Consider the following 19,305-nt stretch of genomic DNA (forward strand, 5'->3'; position numbering starts at 1 on the left):
TCATATGGCTATCTTAATGGACAAATAAAACAAGTTACAGCTCTTGGAAAAAGGAGAGTTAAAAGGAAAAGAAAATTCACCGGGTGGTGAAGTGGTTAATTCTGGGCATATCTTTAGGCTGCTTCTTAAAATTACCCACTGTGCATTGCCCTTCTGGTGATGATAACTGCTGATCTAACCTCGCTAGGACCCTCACGATCCTGAGAACGCAGGTGTTGACTGGTGTTTCGACGTACAGTCCTGTAGCGCCCATCCCCGCCGGGTCCCGGCGGGGGCGCCCCTCCTCCCAACTGCCTGGTTCCAGCATGGGTCCCACGTTCGCCTCCGCTCCCAGTCTCCAGCAGTGGCATCCTCCCTCTCACCTGTCCCACAGCTCCGTAGTCTCCTCATCTGTTCCAGGCCTTGCTGCAGCCTCCTCATACTCCCAGGCCACGCACTGTCTCTGTGTCTGTCTTTAGGCTGCACGAGGAGCCACGTCCCCTTTCTTAAAGGGACGTTACCTCATTATCCGGAGGCTTTTCCTGAGGTCACTCATTACCCTAAAAGTATTTAAGTCCGCGTCCCCTGAGAGGAGGTGCCTGAGCAATGTTGCTAGTGCGTTGCTAGTTCTCAGGTCCCCATATGTGTCTATGATTAGTCCTGCCTTGTTCTAACACCAGTCCATGTTCCTAACCTATGTCTCGTCCTAAAGTCTGCTCTCCATCCATGTGCGCCACTTCAGAGCCATTGCCACAAGTTCCATATCCTCTAAACCATCACCAGAGTGCCATTACATCAGAATCTACACCACAGTAAAGTCACATTGGAGCCTTCACCTCTGTGTCGCCATATCTGGGCACTCTTGTACTGGACATTGTGACCTTACTCATCCTAAAAGACTGCCTCTTCCGATCCCTGGCTGCCATGCATTTAGGCCTTCTGTTGGAAGCGGCGCACAGTCCCTGTATAGAGGTTCACTGCTGGTCGCTTCCTCAGGGGAGTTCGGTGCATGGTCAAGTGGATCCACCCCCGGACGGTCACTGCCCCTCGGTGACCATAACAAGTTTCCTTCAGTTCTCAGAGAAAGGCTTTGTCCTGAGAAATCAGCACTTTGGTCCCTTCACTCTCATGATGGCCGAGGTGTCTAGAAGTGAGACCTCTACCCGTAACTCCCATCCTCTTTTATCATAGTTATTGAACCATCTATTCTGCTGTTTATGGAGTCCTGACCTCCTGTGGTTTGGTTGGTACATAGTGACGGATATTATTGTCTCAGACATCTATCGCTTTGGATGGGATAACCCTTTAAGTGATATTCTAGGGCTATGAGGTTACGGTACTTACCAAGATAGTAGAACACTTTAATGACACTGAAAAGTTAAAAATGAATTTATGGTTTCTGTATAGAATTTCATCTTAACATAAAAGACCAGGTTTTCTGAGCTAGTAGTGTTTCAACTTGCCATGACAATCCAGTTTAGAGAAGAGCAACCATCAAACATGATTGACAAAGTGTTCGGAGCTGGAAATGTTGACACATAAATATGGCATGTGCAACCCTAGCAACTGAACTCTTAAATTGCATCCAAAGACAATTCTATGCTTTCTTTAATTAGCTGCCTTTGTTCTTGCTCAGCTTTGTGCTTTGCTGGCTTTATGTAAGATTATTTGTGATGGAGTGGCTGTAGTTCTCAGGACACAATACAGATTTTCTGCAATTAAAAATGGAACGTTGATTTCCATCCTGTGTGCAGGAAAAGTGGGACATGTATATTTAAAGCATTAAAATGTTTACAAAGGTTACTTAGAGCACGTTTCAGTTGCTTTAAGCAAATATGGCAGAGAGGAAGGGAGGGTTCATTTTACTGCTTTCCCAGGAGATCGTCTCATGCAACAAATTAAGGAGAACAAGAAATGCACATATATGTTGTTTACTTACTAGATCAGGGAACAGATTATCTAAATTGATTGAATTATTGAATATAAATGTAAAGTTATAAGTAGCTTAACCAGGCAAACTACAGAAGTGCAAGAGGCAGTATACATGCATAAAGAGAGATCATTGATGATTATATGTTAACTTCATTATTCCTACATTTAGGACATAAATTGGGAAACGTTTCTATTGTATAAATTCCAAATATGCCCATAGGGTCCAACATATGTGTCCATAGGGTATAATGGGTGCAATATACACTAAAGAGTGTCATTTTTACATATGTGTTCATAGGGTATAATGGTTTGATATACACTAACAGGTTTTCTTTTTGCATATGTATCCAAAGGGTATAATGGGTCAAATATACACTAACAGGTATCCTTTTTTGCATAAATGTCCATAGGGTATGATGGGTCCAATATACACCAACAAGTGTACTTTTTGCATATATGTCCATAGGGTATGATGGGTCTACTATACACCGAGTGTCCTTTTTGCATATGTACCCAAAGTGTATAATGAGCCCTATATTTACTAGCGGGTGTCCTCTTTGTATGTGTCCATAGGGTATAATGGGTCCAATGCACATTAACAGGTGTCTTTTTGGCATGTGTCCCTAGGGTATAATGGGTCTAACAAACACTAAAGGGTGTCCTCTTTGCATATGTACCCAAAGGGTATAATGAGTCCTATATACACTAACAGGTGTCCTCTTTGCATATGTGTCGATAGGGCATAATGCTTTCAACATACATCAACAGGTGTCCTTTTGGCATATTTTCCCATAGGGTAAACTGGGTCAAACAAAAGCTAACGGGGGTCCTTTTCACATGTGGGCCCATAGGATATAATGGGTCCTACAAAAAAGCTTTGTTGGATAAATATTTTCCCTCTAGCAACTAGTGCAAAAAAGTGGCAATATACAGTACAGACCAAAAGTTTAGACACACCTTCTCATTCAAAGAGTTTTCTTTATTTTCAGGACTCTAAAATTTGTAGGTTCATATTGAAGGCATCAAAACTATGAATTAAAACATGTGGAATGAAATACTTAAAATGTGAAACAACTGAAAATATGTCTTATATTCTAGGTTCTTCAAAGTAGCCACCTTTTGTTTTCATTACTACTTTGCACACTCTTGGCATTCTCTTGATGAGCTTCAAGAGGTAGTCACTGGAAATGGTTTTCCAACAGTCTTGAAGGAGTTCCCAGAGATGCTTAGCACTTTTTGTCCCTTTTACCTTCACTCTGTGGTCCAGATCACCCCAAACCATCTCGATTGGTTTCAGGTCTGGTGACTGTGGAGACCAGGTCATCTGGCGTAGCACCCCATCGCTCTCCTTCTTAGTCAAATAGCTCTTACACAGCCTGGAGGTGTGTTTGGGGTCATTCTCCTGTTGAAAAATAAATGATGGTCCAACTAAACGCAAACCGGATGGAATAGCACGCCGCTGCAAGATGCTGTGATAGGCATGCTGGTTCTGTATGCGTTCAATTTTGAATAAATCCCCAACAGTGTCACCAGCAAAGCACCCCCACACCATCACACCTCCTCCTCCATGCTTCACGGTGGGAACCTGGCATGTAGAGTCCATCCGTTCACCTTTTCTACAAAGACACGGTGGTTGGATCCAAAGATCTCAAATTTGGACTCATCAGACCAAAGCACAGATTTCCACTGGTTTATTGTCCATTCCTTGTGTTCTTTAGCCAAAACAAGTCTCTTCTGCTTGTTGCCTGTCCTTATCAGTGGTTTCCTAGCAGCTATTTTACCTTGAAGGCCTGCTGCACAAAGTCTCCTCTTAATAGTTGTTCTAGAGATAAGAAGGTGTGTCTAAACTTTTGGTCTGTATTGTATGCACCCTTTCAATGCACTGGTTATTTAAGGCTGAGTTGAGTTCACTAGGGCAGGAGTTGCATATTTTGTTAGTGGCTCTATATTTTGACTAATAGAGCTGAGTAATCATGTCTTGGAACATCTAATCAGGTGATGTGCCGGACATCCTTCATAGAATTAATGGCATGGTAAGACTACCAAAAATTTCACCTATCTTGCCAGCTGGTGAATATGCAGAAAAGCTGGGTGCATTTTCCATGACCCTAAAGCATCTCTGTGCATACCTAAGAAGGCAGTAGTGATGCTGGTAACTGTTTTGCAGGAAGCTGCTGTCGAACTCCTTCCTAAGTTACTAACCTCCTTTTCTGCAGCTGCCTAAAAAGCAGTACTAATGTCACTATTGTATCTTGGTGAGCTGGTGTGAACACACTCACATTCACCTTGCATTCACAGGTAGGCTAGATAGGTGATATTTCCAGGAGTCCAACCATGATATGACTGCATGGTAGATGTTGTGCACCCCCAGCGAACTTGATTAAAGTATCTGCGAGAGTATTATACCACAGAAAGAGATGTACTGGCAAACTAGTCCTTACTAGTGATGAGCGAGCATTCTTTGTACTGTGCGATACTCGATTAAGTATCAGGGTGCTTGAGACGCTCGGTACTTGAATGAGTATCATGTGGCTACTTGATATGCTCAATTTTCCAGCCGACATAATCTTTTTCTTTTATTTTTTGGTAGCCCCTAACAGGAGGACTGGGGACAAGAGAGAGAGAGATCTTGTCCCTGGCCCTCCTGCTAGGGGCTTACAGAAAAATGCTTGAGCTTCCCATTGACTTCTATTTTATTCATTACTCGAATTGAGCCTGGCCGAGTGTCCGATCTGCTTGATTTGAGTAATGACCACATGAACATTTTAGTGCTTGCTCATCACTAATCTTGACACATTTGCATATGCCAAACAGTACAGTCAGAATTAATTTTAATAACTTACCTTCCTCTATTGCAATTAAGTACTAGTCAGGAATATTATTAAGGTCATGGTTTGGAACTGTTATGGGACCTGACTGGTCCCCTCTCAGCTAAATCTAATATACTGTACTTTATCATTGGTCGTTACTCAATTTTAATAGTGTGGAGAACCAATAACAATTTAGCAATTTATTATTCCTCTACATTATATACATACTTTAGCATACAGCCATGGCTGAAAGTGCTGGCACCTAGGAGTCTGTCGAAACAGGAACAGTATGGAGTTGTATATGGACTAGACCCCCTGGTGGAGGCAGTTGGCTGTCAAAAACATATATTCTATGTGTGAATGTGTGGGAAAACACACACAAAAGAAATCTCAGTTTCATGTATGGAGGCTTTGAATAATAAACCAGCTATCATAGTAAAACTACAGATTAGGGGTTGTTTAGTTGTTTTCTAAAGAAGCTGAAAACTCTGGCAGCGGCAAAGTGGACTTTAAACAGAATCCACTAGAGCTAAAGGAAATTCCTAAGTCACCCACTGTTCTGTATACATCTGCCAGACTATATTTTGCATTAACATCACACAACAGTCCTTTGTGGACCCAGAAGCAAAGTATCACTATATTCTGTATGAAAAAAATTGCTCTAATCATAGGCATTAAGTTGCGCTAACTTTCAACAAGTGTCAGGATTGTAGTTTCCAGTGGAGCAAATACCTGCTTATCATTAGAAAAGGTGCATGATATATAGCTGGAGTAGATGGGAGCTTGCACAGCACAATAGAAGAGCGTTCTCAGAAATAACTTGACTTAGTACCTCTTTAAATATATTTTGCTTTAGTTTGTAAAAAGGAAAAAAAATCCATTTAAGTCAATTCCTAACAGAAAATGAAATGCCATTTCCACAGGGTTTGTATGCTACTGTAGCGGCTGACTGGTTCAGAGCAGCCAATGAGAACTTCAGCTCAGCCGGCGCTGACAATGATTAATGGACACCTTGCAGACCTACTTAATGATTATCCCCATCAGGAGAAGAGAGAGACATGTTCAGAAATATGGTCAGTACATTCCTTGTGTTAGGTCCCCTCTGCAATTTATAATGTACCAGTGCATATTCTTCTTCCCGAGAATCTCCGGGGAAATCAGACAAATGATTACTCTCAATAAATAGTCGCCTTTGATAATGTCATACTTATTGTTGTCTGCTCCTGCTATGGGCTTCAAGCAGCTGAGATATATAAGAATATCAGACACCAAGCTAAAGAAAGGACATGTTTGATTAGAGCGGGATTTTAATACAAATAAGAACTAGTGGCAATGGAGAGATTACACTGGGGAAGAGCTTATCAAACAACCATCAACCTGCAGGTTGTAAACATTCTGACCCAGCAGTTTTCATGAGGCGAGCACTAAATGACTCGATGTGCCGCAGTTGCTGGGTCACATCATTATTGCATTTCGTGTTCTGTTTTTTCTTTTTTTTTCCCTTACACGATGTTCATAAACACATAGCAGTACAAATACAGAACAGATTTAACAAAGTCCTGCAATTCCGATTCCCCTTTGGGAGGTCGAGGTCTCGGAGTGATCAGCACTTGTGTGTTTGAGAGATTAAAGGTTACAGCTGACCTCACTACATTTTACCGGTGCTTGTATCTCCTACAGTATGCTATTATATAGCTGTTATGTACCTCCCGTATGTATTTCTCCAAACACATATCCTGCAGTACAAAAATTAAAGCACTCAATCCATGCAAAAATATAAAATATGGCATAAATATTGAGAAATTGGCAAATGCCCAAATGTCATCAATCTGATTTTTATATTGGGGAATGAGTTTTTTGTGTTATTTTTACATTTTTATTTTTATATGCTTTGGAAGACAATGACAAATGAGTTTAGTTAATATGGTAATATGGTAATGTTATACCAGATAATGTAGTTCAACATAATTAGCCAGAATTACTATTAAAGGTGTTGTGCAGGACATTAACATTGACATTGACATTGATGACCTATCCATAGGCTAAGAAAGGAAAAAAGAGAGATGCGCTGTGTGGCACCTGGTGGTGGTGAGGGGTTAGTAAGCCTGAACTTCTCACCTGTTGAGGTTTCGCACCTCTGCACCCCTGCACAACCCCGGTCAGAAAAAGGGACAAACCGCAATGCGTGTGAAGAGCTTTGCTAGCTGAATCTGCCTAGGGAACGCAATGGAAACTCAATCCCAGATGGGTCACGTGACCGCGACAAAACTGGAATAAAACAATAAATGGTTTGATTTTTACCTCCCTTGTTTAAAGAATCCTCTTACTCCTTAGCACTGTAATTGACCGTAACTTTTATCCCCATACTATCCATAGGATGTCATTAATGTGTGATTGGTGGAGATGTTACACCCTGCACCCCATCGATCAGCTGTTCCCAGAGTGGCCGCCAGGTGGAATAACTCAGTTTCGAAGCTCCTCAGACCCATCACCTGCATAGCGGGCAGAATTGGGTACTGCATATCTGCTACCTATTTAAACCAATAAGAGGAGGATCTTCAGTATCTAGCAGTGGCTACTATTCTGTTGACAAAGCGGTGCTCCACAGTTCTGAAACTGAACAGATACAGCCAGTGCTGGGTGTTGCACCCCCACCAATCAAATATTGATGATCTAGTCTAAGGATAGGTCATCAATGTTAAAGTTCCGATCAATACCTTTAAGTAAAGCTATCAGCAGGATTTCACCTCTCAAACAATTTTTTATATATGCACATGTAGCTCTTTCAAAACAAGTCCAGAAATACTTTTACATGACCAGTCCATTCTTGTATTAATGAGAAATCAGTGTTTGAATTGATATGCAAATGAGTGTATAGATCTGAAGCCTCTGTCACTCCAGCTCTATTCCCTGTCCTGTGCTGCCTCCTACTACTTGACTGACAGCTTCTATGATGTGTGACTTCAGGCAACAGAGCCATCGGTCAAGCAGGAGGAGTCTGCACGGGAAGGAAATAGTGTTGGAGTGACAATGGCTTCAGATCTACAAGTAGCTCTGCAGCCTCATTTCATATCAATTCAAATGCTGATTTCTCAGTAGTGGAGGGGTGTACTGAACATATTGCTAGTCTATAAAACAGCTGCAAATAGTTTGGGGGGTATACTTCTACTGACGGATTCCATTAATTAAATTTTGGAAATGGAAGTGAAAGATTGAACGCATACAATATTGTTGTGGCTAAGCTTTTCCTGAAACAGTTATAAACTTTCAATATCGCTTTAATTTTTATGTCCATTTTTTGTGGGGTCGAATTTTTCTGAATCTAACAATGAACTTTGAAATAGATCTTAATTTAAAATGTTACTATTTGGTTTCTGCAACTCCAATGGTCACCTCTGGATCATTGTGGTAGCAGGCAATAAAACACTGTTTCTGAAATCATATGACAGATAGCAGAAAATACGAATACAGAGACAGACACAGAGATGTTTATGGTCTAATATTCTACCATAGAGATACATACATTAGCATAGGAGGTGTGTACATAAAATGATGGAAAATATCAATCTTGCCTATTTTTTTTAATCCAAAAGAGATGTATTGGAGATATAAAAAAATATGTAGTAGGGCACCACCTTTAAGAGTTTATATCAGTATTTTTTTCCACCATTTAAAGTTTTTAATTTCATTGCTGGAAGACATTTTTATTAGAGAGATGCCCAACTGCCTAGACCAATAGTGAAGATCATGCTCTTCCTGACATCTTTGTTCCCAGTACAAAGATTTGACAGGGGAACACATATGCCAGGATGTTCGCAAACTACCTGAGCAATGGTGAGAATGGGATGTGAGCTAAAAAACGTGGCAGTACAGGCAATGCCAATAACTAGGGATGATCGAATACCACAAATATTCGGCAACGCTAATATTCACCGACTAGGTTGCCACTATTCGACTATTTGCGAATATTCGATGCGCAATGTAAGTTTATGGGAAACCCAAATAGTTGCCGAATAGCAACTATTCGGGCTTCCCATAGACTTACATTGCACATCGAATATTCACATAGCGGCGAACTATTCGTCAGATATTCGCGAAGCCGAATATTGCCGAATATTTGTGATATTCGATCATCCCTACCAATAACGCCTAGGGTGAGGGCATAATTGTACTGTACCACTAAATCAGGACGCCTAAATGCCTCGCCTGACTAGTCCAGCTTCACTTACATATGGTGAGCGGCAGTTTATAACTTCATGTTTTACAGATATGCGCATGTATATATATCAATAAGGCATGTATATAACAATAAGCGCATGTGTATATAACAATAAGTGCATGTATGTATAACAATAAGCGCATGTGTACAATCACAATGGCTGGTTTGCATGTGTTTTTAGTAGGAAGAATGGAGTAAGTTGCTGCCAAAATTGTATTATCAGAAAAAGGCTCTAAAATTTAATGGGGCCAATATAATAGTGTTCGGAGACTGACAAGTTCCCTATATGAAGCAACACAAAAAATATTGGTGCATTTACTAATAATGATATTTCTTTACATTTTATTTCATTTTCTTCTTGTAATCCTGACGAATAAATAAATATTAATAGACTATCATATGCTAACATCAGACATCAGGAGTTTCTCAGCTGAATTGATGCTGAATGTTTCTCTGCTCTGCTCATAATTTAGTTAACTGAAGTAACTATGGTACAATTTAATTGATTGACAAAATAGCAATATATTATTTAATCTGCCAATCTTTAATTACGAGATCTCAGAACCTTCTAGAAAATACAATAGTGGAGAGATTAACTTGAGTGGAATGGATTCTACCATCATTCAATGCCATTTGCTATATTAAACCAAGTGCCATTATTACGGGAATGATATAATCTCTCCTCTTTGAAAAGTAACCAGCTTCATAATATATGTGCACGTGGAAATTTTTTGATCCCTTCATAAACATCACGTTTCTTCAAGAATACTCCTTTTTTAGGAAGTTTTTGGAGCAGTTTTTTCCTATCTTGAAGCAATTTTGAAGAGCTTTTCAAATGCTCTGGAAGAGTTTTTTATTTCCTGACGCCATTGATTAGACAGTAGCTAGTTTGGATTGAATTGCAACAAAAACTTTTTGAAACAAAAGACATGCACATTTTCCGACTTTTTTGGTTTTTAAAACCTGATGAAAAAAAATTGCTCAAAATACTGTACATATGAACAGCAAATTGTTTTTATAATATAAATAAATAGGAAGATTCTTTCAAGCTTTTATTAAAGGGATTTTGCAGGATTTTTTTGTAGTGGTCATGCTTAAAAAATACTCCAAAAAACCCTGTATACACATGTCCTCAGATTTATCACTATGGTAGTATTTTATTTGAGCTAATGATAAAATATTTTTTTGCGTGTTGAGATACCCATACATTTTCAGTAGCTGGTTTGCGTGTGTTTTTAATAGCAAGAATGGAGTAAAAAGCTGTGAAACACTTACCACAAAAGCTTATCTCATTTCATAAGAAAAGATCAGATATGCTCCAATCTAATGTGTACCTGTGAAGGGGAGTCATAAGGCCTCAATACACATAAGAGTCAGGTGATCCTACCAAAACTGGTAGATCCAGCAAACTTTAGTCTGTTGGGTATGCGCATCTTTATGCCAAAACCATCCAACTCTGCCAACCATTAAAGGAGTTGTCAAGGATTGGGGCGCAAGTCTGCAGTCACTCTATGTGACAGTAGACTAGTGAATCCTCACAGCACGCAGTGCGCATGCTGTCAGGATTCTTCTCTACCGGTACCAGAAACAGGTGGGCAAGTAAAAGCAAGTTTTTGCATTTATGTGCTCAAATGCTTACTGAATGTGTGTTGCCTCAATTAATACAAGTGAATTGAGCAACGCCAGACACATTTCATCGAATGTAGTCAGAGGTATTCAAATTGCATATTTGTGGTCATGTGTCCACCCGCACCAGGGGCCAGTATCGAAAAAATCTGACAGCTTTGGATTCACAAGTCTGCAATCACATACAGTGACTTGTGCCCAAGTCTGAGCAACCCCTATAACCATATAGGCCATGAGTTATGCATCTAGATTAATTCCTTGGGCTTTCTCAATCTGGCATCTTAATGGCTCTGCTAATGGCACCCACAATCAAAGGAATCAAAATCTGTACTTAGAAAACAAATAATCCGCCTTGCCTTCTGAGTGCTGTTGTCTTGTTTTGCCACGTTCAGTAGAAATTGTATAGCAAACTGTTTGGTCGATTTCCTACTATCTCTGTTTGTTAGGCTGGATTCACATAATCATATGGCATCCGATGCAAGAGCATCGGATGTGATATGCTAATCACCCACAGCTGCCAGCGTGAGCCAAGTGACATAATACTGTGATCTGATCCTGTGATAGGATCACAGCTGCAGAGGAGGGGGCAGGCACTGCAAAGGAGAGGGAGAGGTTAATCTCTCCATCTCCTCCATTGTCAGCTTATGCGATTATCACACTGCACTCGGATGTTATCTGAATGCAGTCCGAGTTTCTCTCGCACCCATAGACTTGTATGGGTGCGAGTGACATGGCTCTTGATGACAATCACAGCATACTGCGACTTTTTGCTCATCCAGTAACTGTATGAGAAAACAGATGACCATCTGCTGCCAAGCATTGAATAACACTAGTCTAAATGCAATGTGAGATTTTCTCTCATTGCATTAGTCCGAGTCATATGCGCTTGTGAGCGTAGCCTTATGCGGGCGTCACACGAGACGATCCATTGTTTGATATGTCGTCGGGGTGACGGTTTTCGTGATGCACATCCGGCATCGTTTGTGACGTCGTTTCGTATGACACCTACGAGCGTCTCAGAACGATCGCAAATCAGTTACAAATCATGTATCGTTTACACGTCATTTATTTTTAAAAAATCGTTTATTCTTCTTTGCACCGGTTGTTCATCGTACCCGGGGCAGCACACATCGCTCCGTGTGACACCCCGGGAACGATGAACTGCAGCTTACCTGCGGCCGCTGGCAATGCTGAAGGAAGAAGGTGGGCGGGATGTTTACGTCCCGCTCATCTCCGCCCCTCCGCTTCTATTGGCCGGCAGCTGTGTGATGTCGCTGTGACGCCGAACGTCCCACCCCCTTCAGAAAGTGGATGTTCGTCGCTCAGCAGGTAAGTGTGTGTGACGGGGTTTAACGACTTTGTGCGCCATGGGCAACTAATTGCCCGTGACGCACAAATGACGGAGGCGGATACGATCGCTCGTGCGATCGCACAATAGATCGTATCATGTGATGCCCGCATTAGAGTGAAAAACTTGAGGTTAAAGTAATATTTTAGTTGAAAAAAATATGTTTTTTCATTTTTATGGCCTAATCATATAAAATTCTGTGAAGCACCTCTAGATTTTAAATGTTCACCGAGAGAGTCGGGGGGTTCACTTTCCAAAATGGGGTCACTTGTGGAAGTATTTGCTGTTTTGGATTTCTGGTGCCCTGTAAATGTAACATGCCAACCAGTCCGCAATCACAAAACAGTGAAAAACAACATACCGTAACTCAGAACAGTCTTAATGATTTGAATGAGTTTGTGATGCACTTACCAAACTGATTGAGACGTTGATGTCATTTCAAATCAATACTTATATAATTAGTGGAAATGCCTCGTTAACCCTTTAAGGCCCCTGGATTTTTTTGGGTTTTGCACGTTGTTTTTTTTTTTTTTCAAGAGCCATATTTTTTTTACCTTTCTGTTTAAAAAGATATGTAAGGGCTTCTTTTTTTACTGGACAAGTTTTAGTTTTGAATGGTACCATTTACTTGACCATATAATGTACTGAAAGACAGAAAATAAATTCCAACTGCAATGTAATGGTGAAAAAAATGCAATTTTGATGCTCTCTTTTGGGGTTTTACTTTTATGGCATTCATCATGCAGTAAAAATGACCTGGAAACATGATTGTGCATGTTAGTTTGATTACGGCAATTCCAAAGATGCGTCAATTTTTTTCCATTTTAAGTTCTAAAAAAAATTCTGAATATTGCAAAATAGTTTTTTGCTTTGCTTATTATTACATTTTTTTTATTGAGGTGAGGTGACCCTTAAAAAAACATGATTTGGGTATTAAGATTTTTTTTTCTCTTTGCATTTGACTGATCAGATTAATAATTCCTTACTTTTAATAGATTAAACTTTTATGAACGTGGCATCACTTAATGTTTTTTTTTCTTTTTTCTTTATTTTTTACATTATCTTTTAGCTTCATTAGGGGGCTTGAACCTGCAATGATTTGATTGCTTGCAATATATACTGCTCAAAAAAATAACACTAGGAACACTAAAATACCATTTTGTTGCTTAAGGCCCGTTTCACATGTCAGTGAAAAACACTGACGTTCTTCACTGACGTGTAAAACACGCACATGTCCCTCCATGTTCCGTGATTTACGGCACACGTGGGTTGTCCATGTGCAATCCGTGATCCATGATTGCAAATGGACATTACTCACCTGCCTTCGGTCCTGCTGTCAACGGTGCTGAACTCCTTGGCTCTGCAGCATCCGCCCATCGCTCTCTGCAGCTACTTCCGGGTCGGCTGTTCCTGCTTTCATGAATATTCATGAGCCGGGCAGGAGCTGCAGAGAGTGGAGGCTGCACAGCGTGATGCTGGAAAGGTGAGTTGAAAATTTTTATTATTTTATATGTCAGTATTTTTCTGGTACGTGTTTCACTGATCACACACGGATCACACCATAGTGTGGTCCATGGGTCATCAGTGATGCCAGAAAAAAATGGACTTGCCTCCGTGCAGAATCAGTGACTCACGTGTACGCTGCACAGAGACACGTGAGAAAATCACTGATGTGTGCGCAGACCCTTTGATTATAATGTGTCTGCGTATGTCAGTTATTCTGGTACGTATAAAAAAAAGCACAAACGTATCAGAATCACTGACGTGTGAAGGGGGCCTTAATGTTCCCTTTATTTTTTTGGCAAGTATATATCGTAGTATTGCATTTTGTAGTGAAAGGTTAACAGTGGGCATTTAAATTGTTAACAGCCACACCCAAAATTTGTCCCAATTTGCGGCTGTTAGGCCCCCTTCACACGTCAGTGTTTCTGGTACGTACACATTTGGTAAGTGATTCTGTGCACACATCAGTGATTTCTCACTGATGTGTTTTCATGCGGCGCAGACACGTGTCCTTGTGATCCACACAGAGACATGGCCGTTTTTCTCTGACATCACTGATGTCCCATAAACCACACAGTGGTGTGGTCCATGAAACACTTAGCAGAAAAACACATACATTTAAAATAAAAAGCTTTTTACACTAACCCATCTACAACGATGCTGTCTTCAGCAGCTGGTGTCTTCTCCTTCCAGGCCGGCTAATTATGCTCATGCATATTCACTGCACAGCTGACCCAGAAGTAGCTGCAGCAGGGAGACAGCAGTGACCGGACACAGCACCATGGGAGACTTCAGCATCACGGACAGCAGGACAGGAGCATGGACAGGTGAGTATAAGTGCTTGATCTCTGTGTGCTACCACGGCACATGGAGGGACATATGCACCTTTATCACATCAGTGAAAAATGTGTTTTTCACTGACGTGTGAAGGGGGCCTTATAGATATATGCTTGCTTTGTAATATAGCCAGTATCTACTATGTGTGATGTGAGCTCAGATCCTGAGCCCCCTTCACACCTGAGGACCACTTCTCATCAGGTGAATATAATGATATTTTGCGGCAAGGGGTTAATGTGACTACAAACTGCAAATTGGGTGTAGGGCAACTAAAATCTAACAAAACTGTGCTATGAATATATTCTATTTCACTGATAAAATGTCTGAAAATTACAAAATGGCAAATATATTTCCATGCTGTCAATTACTTTAAACTGGCTTGAATGTCCAGCAATGACATGTTTGGTTTATCCGACAGAATATGAAGCTACATAATAGGCAGTCAAGACTCATATCATGGTACGATGATATCAAGAAATTATTGGATATCACCGAAAAAAGTCAAAGAGATAAAACAAAATGGTACAAAATGTCATGAGAAGATGGAAAAATGTAATTATTACAAAGACCTCATTATTATCAGCACTGAAAATAGAGACAGAATAAAGAAAAACGCAAATCTGATGTACAGTACATGACCGTGAAGATCATGAGAAGAGTCAGAACACGATATATATTCCAGTCACAACAGACTTAAAAGTTCTTATCTCCTTTTTCCTAAATATAATAACTTTTTTTTTGTCTGAAAATATGACCATTATTATACAGACGCCCTTAGTGATCTTCAAAGGGCAGAGTGTGTGACCAAAATGACTGGGGACACTTGATTACAAGTATTTTCCTTAAAAGGGTCATTTAGCAAGAGGGCAACACAGCCTGGATCTAGCTTTTGTCCAAGAAATAAATCTCGGAAATGACAAGTACAAATTATTATCAAAAGCTACTTGTTTTCACTGTACTTTCCATTTCACTTTTGTGCAGAGAGCATGAAACATCTCAAGGACTTTAAAAAATTAGGACTGTCATCCCTTTCAGAGAGCCACACATTCCAGACTTTCTGTAATTTCATTAACCGCTTCTTGCTTCAATTGGAAAAATTGCTATTGTTCTGGCACATCTTCACATTGTTTCTTCTTTACATGTATAGGAGCCAGTAGAGGCGCGACTCACTATTGAGCAAAATGTGTTTCATGTTTGCATGCAAAATCTAGTCTATAGGATTCCTCATCTCATGAAAGACTAAATATACAGCATATATCAAGCTATTTACTAAAAGAGCATTTCCATGAAAAATTAATTTTTACATAAACACAATAGGCCCGATTCATCAAAGCTTTCACGCCAGAATTCTATCATAAAAGCTTTTAAAAGTTACAAAATTTTGGCGCCTAAATATTGCAACTTTTAGCGTTTTCATGCTAGTTTCTCCCGGCTCCGACAAAATGGGTGGAACTATGGCATGATGGGGCGGCAATGCCACAGCTTATCTAAGCATTGATTGTAGGCATGGAACGCTGCATAAAGCAGGAGCATCTGACTCTAGCATGCCCTCCCTCATCAAGACCAGCATGAATAATGCCAATCTTGATGAATCTGGCCGAATGAGTGCGTATGGCTAAGCAAAGCACAGGGCTGGGTCCTATGTTAATTTAAGCTAAATATATGGCGGCACTTGTGTGGTCCCTGGGTGCTCTCATCCACTGGCCTGTTTGTCTTTAGAAAGATGCCCGGACTCCTTTCCCATGGACAGAACACTACTCAGACAACACAGGCTGAGGGAACTACACATTAGTAAAACTTATTTGGTCACCAACAGTCAAACAAAAACACAAAATGGTACAAGTGACAGAGTCTGTCCCTTCCACTGGCTTGCCAGGGATTAGAATCTTTGTGACTTTGGATTTCTAGGAACAACTTTGCCAGCCAGCAGCAGCCCATTTTTGGTGGGCTCCCACTCAGAGGAGATAGCAGCAAGCTTAGAAAGGTGACCGAGCAAAGTAAGGTATGTAGCCAGGTGACTGGATTGTTACAACCTGGGTTCTCCCAGCAAATTTATGGGCTCAGTGTTGGGCAGTGAAGCAGTTCTATTATCCTCCTGCTGGAACCATGGATCTTAAGCTTGAGTCCTTTAGAATGAATGTTGATGACAGGAGCAAGGCTGTTTTTATACATCTCAGTTATCATTTCAGAGTATTGTGCCTCACAGTATTGGTGGTGGATGGAGGGGGTTCCTCATTCGTTGCCAGTTCAATCCAAAGAGGTAGTCAAAGAGGGCTGAGGCAATCCACACTAAGCAGACAAACCAAAAATTAGCAGACAAAAGGGCCCCTGTCATTCTGACATGAAACAATGACTAATTTCTCTTGGTTTACCAAACAAAGGAACAATATGTCTTGTCTAATTAAGATCAGTTCACCCCTTCCCCTGCACAAGTGGCTAGATGCTGAGCCATCACAACTTGGAGTCCTTACAGTTATGTATTATGGATCTGTAAGGCCTCCACATGCCTCTATATGTTGCATTCATCTGGGTACTGTGTTCGTGACTGACAGCAGTATTGCTACGAGGCAATATAATCAAAATTACATAGGTTGAAAAGACCTCAGTTCATCAAGTTCAACCTTTTTTGACCAGTCATACATTCGCTATATCTAGAATATTTATAACCCACAATGCAGTGAGAAGAGGAGTGGAGGCCATTATACTATATGTATACCCATTATATGGAGGGTTATAATTGGGTCACAGCTGGGAATCACACTGTGTTAGGGTCACTTTTGTTTGACAGGGTAGTTGTGGGTGGGTACAGTAGAGTCATCATGCTGAGCGTGTGGAGGCTACTGTGGAAGAATTCACTGTGGGGGTATCGTAGAGTGCTTTGGGGGCACTTTTGTTGGCATCATACTTTACGGGTGCAATCAAAGGGGAATCTAGGGTCTTCAATATGAGGAAAATTACTTTGTATGGGCTGCAAAGTTGTAAGGTACGTTCTTATGTGACCCAGCTGAATAATGATTTTTTTTTTTTTTTTTGAGGGGTGGGCCCAAGTTGAACTTCTGTTATGGCCCCCCATGGTTTCTATGTACACATCTGCATGCTATGTATGATGTATTATGGTTGAACACTGAATTTGCCCTTCTCCAATTCTTGAAGGAAGAAGTGATGAATAAGAAATTATACCCCATTAGGTAGCAGAAAATATCTCAGCTATAATATTAATTAGCATTAGCCCACAATATGGTATTATGCAGTAAGTGGCTAGCCATTTTGTGCTATAATGTCCAACTTGCATTAGGTCTGGTCCTCTGAAATTACAGAAATTCAAGTAGAAAGATGATGAAACATCAGCAGTAATACTTTTGCTGTTTGCACAAGCATCGGTGATAGATAGGGTGTTCAAGCCTAATCCAGTATCCTATGACCCTGTATCATTGCCTTTACTGCTGTTTTTTGTCTAGTTTTGTTTGTTTTCCACCTTCTTTTTGCAGAGTTTACTGAAATGTTTTAGTCTGATTCATCATTTGCGACTTTTTAAAGTCGCAAAATTTGGTGCAACTCTACACCAGTGGCCCTGGTGTAGTTTTATGTACGTTTTGAAAAAAAGTACAATTTTTTTTTTACTTTGTGCTAAATTCATGAACCGCGTTCGCCAATTTGATGAATTCAGTGCAATAATCATCAGCAAACACTTCAAGACCAAAAAAAAAGAGACAAACAAAAAAATAAGCAAAAGATGAATCGGGGCCTGACTTTTTTTTTCTGTCTTTTAAACTTGAGATTTCATTACTAAGCCTTATGTTTGAATATGCTAACTAAAGTCTAGGTATTTTACTAACTTAGGCAGCCAACCAAGAAGATTATGTATTATTGATTATAGCCTTGACCTTTTTAACTTGCTATTGATTAGTGAAAGGAATGAGCATGCTCCTGCCTATGTCACATGAACAGATACAATAGCTATCATTGTCTTTATATTTGTTCAATCCCTGAGTATGACCATGTCATAAAACAATACTCTAAAATGAAGCAACTGCTTCTGTACAAACAGTTGTTATGTGGATGGAATAATGCTTAAACCGTGGTGTCTATCTAGATGTTAATCTAATGTTTAGGAAAGATGGCAATGTCAGCACAGTTTTCTTCTGCTAGTATGAGCTGACCAGATGGCTACAGATTATTACACTAAGACTTGGTCAATGTAGCTTTAATTCTCTCTTCCTTCCTACAGTGAGCCGCATGTGAAAATCAAAGCTTCAGCCCAATTTGTCATGCATTTATTCTGTAAAGTGAAAAAAAGCAAAGGAAGGCTGGAAAAATATTCAGATATAGTATACTGTCAGATTAATGATGCTGCCTAGTGCAGTTTATAATTGATTATCTGGCTAAAACGCTTTTTAGATATTAATAATTTGTACTTTATTGTGCACTGATTTCATATACAGCCAGATTATCCTTGGTGCAAAGGGACAGCTGCTCTTTGACTCTGCAGCAATATCAGCTTTAAAGGGAATCTGTAAGGTCCTCTTCTATGCACCCAGAACAACAAGCAGATCTGGGAGCATATTTCGAATCCCTGACTAAAGGGCACTTTACACACAGCGACATCGCTAGCGATGTCGCTGGTGAAAGCACCCGCCCCCGTCAGTTGTGCGTCATGGGCAAATCACTGCCTGTGGTGCATAACATCGCTAGGACCCGTCACACTGCCTAGCGACGTCGCTGTGGCCGGCGAACTACCTCCTTTCTAAGGGGGCAGTTCGTGCAGTGTCACAGCGGCGTCACTAAGCGACCGCCTAATCGAAGCGGAGGGGCAGAGATGAGCAGCCGTAACATCCCGCCCACCTTCTTCCTTCCTCATTGCCGGTGGCCGCAGGTATGATGTTGTTCCTCGTTCCTGCGGTGTCACACATAGCGATGTGTGCTGGTGCAGGAACGACGACCAACCTGCGACCTGCAATAGTAACGATATTTGAGATTAGAACGACGTGTCAACGATCAACGATATGGGGAGTGTTTTTGATCGTTAGCGGTCATTCGTATGTTTCACATGC

This window comes from Anomaloglossus baeobatrachus, chromosome 1, assembly GCF_048569485.1.
Source record: "Anomaloglossus baeobatrachus isolate aAnoBae1 chromosome 1, aAnoBae1.hap1, whole genome shotgun sequence".
NCBI lineage: Eukaryota > Metazoa > Chordata > Amphibia > Anura > Aromobatidae > Anomaloglossus > Anomaloglossus baeobatrachus.